The sequence below is a fragment of the Cupressus sempervirens genome, chromosome 11 (assembly GCF_028749045.1).
Source record: "Cupressus sempervirens isolate cs-2001-9-10 chromosome 11, ASM2874904v1, whole genome shotgun sequence".
Classification (NCBI taxonomy): Eukaryota; Viridiplantae; Streptophyta; class Pinopsida; order Cupressales; family Cupressaceae; genus Cupressus; species Cupressus sempervirens.
In genome coordinates this window covers 647,885,191-647,888,421 of record NC_143128.1, presented here as the reverse complement: position 1 = coordinate 647,888,421, position 3,231 = coordinate 647,885,191, and positions in this window count along the sequence as shown.

Below are 3,231 nucleotides of genomic sequence, written 5' to 3'. Positions count from 1 at the left end.
ATTGAGGATATCATTATGTCAACAACCACTGGGAAATTCCAAGGGCTTGATGGGTTGCCTGTAGAGTTTTATAAGATTAGTAAAGATTGGATTTCCCAAGAATTGCTTGAGTTATATGGTTGTGCTTTTGAAATTGGTACTTTGGGGGATAATATTAATAGGGGTCATTAAGTTGTTCCCCAAGTCTAATGATGTCTCTTTGGTTCGTAATTGGAGACCTGTAACATTGTTAAATATTTCCTATAAATTTTTGCAATTTTTTTTGGCAAGAATAATCTCTGATATTCTTAATGATACTATCTCTAAGACCCAAACTAGCTTTATCAAGGGAAGATACATCCTTGATAGTCTTTCAACTAGTTAGGAAGCAATGCATTGGGCTAAGATGGATGGTCAATCTATCTCCATGATTCTATGTGATTTTGAAAAGGCCTATGACATAATTGAATGGGATTTTGTTATTGAAATGTTGAAGGCCTCTAATTTCTCACCTTATTTTTGTGAATGGGTAAAAATCCTCTTCAATGATTCAAATACAGTCATTGAAGTTAATGGGGAGCTTTTAGACCCTATACCTCTTGGCAGAGCTATTAGACAAGGTTGCCCTTTGGCACCTACTATTCTTGTAATTGTTGTTGATGCTTTGTCTTCCATTCTTAGAAGCACTTAGATGGACACTCCTGTTAAAGGTTTAATCTTTCCTAAAAAGGAAGATCTCTTGATTGAACAATTTGCTGATGACACAACCATTTTTGTTGATATGAATGAAGAAAATTTTGGAAATGTGCTTGACAAAATATATTTATTTTATTTAGCTTCAGGAGCTAAGATCTCTCTTACAAAATCCATTGTCTTGGGATGGTTAGATAGTTCCCCAAGTTGGATCATCAACAAAGGGTGGCAATGACAAGGTCCTAATGATATTGTGAGATATTTGGGAATCCCTTTCGCTTTAAGCCCTTCAACTAAGGAAATGTGGAACTGGATTTTTAAAAATATAGAGAGAAAACATATCAAATGGAAAACTCATATGTTATCTATTATAGGTAGGGCTCAAATTATTCAAAATGTTTTATCTTCCCATGTTGTTTATTATACTTCAACATGGATGCTAACCAATTACCAAACTAATAAGTTGGAGAAAATTTGGAGGGACTTCCTTTGGTATGATGGTATGAGAAACAAGAAAAGTCACTGTGTTAAATGGTACTGACATTATTCTCCAAAAAGCATGGGGGTGGGGGGGGGGGGTAAAGTTAAAAGATCTTAAAATGCAAGATTTAGCTCTTGCTTCCAAATGATTCATTAAGGCTCTAAATCAAACTAAATCTTGGAAAATCTTTATGAGAAACAATATTAAAATGGCCTCTATTAGAAAAGGTATAGATTGACATAATACTCCTTTGCTTGATATTGTTTTTGGGGACTTTGGCATTAAAGTTTTTGGATCTAAGGTTTTCTCTTCCATTTGGAAGGAATGGTGTCATGAAGAACTCATCCCATGTTGTGCTAGATAGATCCATTTGGTGGGTATTTGTCTTAATAATAAGCCTCTTTCATTAACTCAATGTTGCTCTACTAAAAGATGGCATAATCCAAGTATCTCTATTAATTAAGATATGATGGTTGACAAGAACTTGGGGTCTTGGGAGGAAATCAACATAAAATTCACCATCCCAAACTCATAGAAGATGACCTTATATGCTCTTATCTCCAAGGTAGTGGGTAAGTTCTTTCCTAGCAAAAAATTGTACTCACATCGGTGGTTAGAATAGGTTGAGTGGACTAATGGTAATAGTTTGAAGACTTGATAAGTAGGAGAAGATTTCCACAGCTAGTCAAATTGTGATGTGAATATCAGGATTTAACTGTGTGATTTTTGAGTCAAACTTGATGACCCATGTTTCATGAGTAGTGATTCAACATGAATCCATCTCTCATGAGAATAAATGGAACACTTAGCACTCATTGGATCACTACTCATTGGTCCCAGTGCTTCACCCCTGTGAGCATCACCTAGATCTAATGAGTGCTAAGTGTTCCATTTATTCTCATGAGAGATGGATTCATGTTGAATCACTACTCATGAAACATGGGTCATCGAGTTTGACTCAAAAATCACACAGTTAAATCCTGATATTCACATCACAGTTTGAAGACTTGTTCTTATAAGTAGATTTATAATATGCTTAAGCATAATGAAGAGATTATCAATATAATTAATCATGTTTGGGGTGTTTACCTGGAGAACACTAGATGACACTTTATCTTTGATTTATTTTGGCACTCCCATGTTGAGCCTGATGTTGTTTACGTTGGATGAATGTTTTTTCTTAAAAAGATTTCCATTGACTCTTTTCTTTCTTCTTGTGGTGTTCAACCCATTGTTTGTTCCTTGTATAATTGTCCCATTGTCTATTCCTTATGTAATTGTGCAGAAACCTTTGAGCACCTCTTTTGTAATAGTGTGTGGTCGATGTTTTCTGGTCATCCCATTATTTGGAATTGCAATAGTGGGCTCTCTTGGCATGAAATCCTTGTAGGATTTGTTCTTGATTTTGATTTTAAGCTAAATAGATTTTGGTTTGTGTTAACTTCTAAAATCATGTGGATCATTTGGAAAAAATGGAATGAGGAGATCTTCCAAGACACCAAATGGGACTCTACTAAGTTTAACTTCAAACTCACTTATTCTTATATTGTCTCTCATGTTTTAGCCACTATTGAAGTCCCTAAAGATAGATTTATGGAGCTGCTCAGAGAAGGGGCTATGATTGTCTTCAAGAAAGAGATTTAGAGCTTCATATCCTTCGATGGTGAACATGTGCAAGAAATCTATGCAACCACTGACACACTAGAAAATCTTCACAACTCCAATTTGCTTAATCCTTCAACCCATGACAATGCCAACAATATTTAAGATGCCAACAACTTCAATCCATCCAACAATGAGAGAAGGTTTTTTGATGGATGGGATACTTCATATGGATGTGATTATTCATATAATTGGCACAATGAGTCAAAGTGACACAAAGATCACAATTGGTAGCTTGATTACAGTGTAAAGAATGAGAATTTGTCATACAACTGTTTAGAGTTTTGGTGTTGAAAATTTTTGCTATCTTTTTGTAATATGCTAGTCAACCTTGTTGTACACTCTTACTAACTCCCATCTGGTTCTTATACTTCTCTCTTGTTATTAAACTATCCTAATAGAAAAAAAATCTCGAG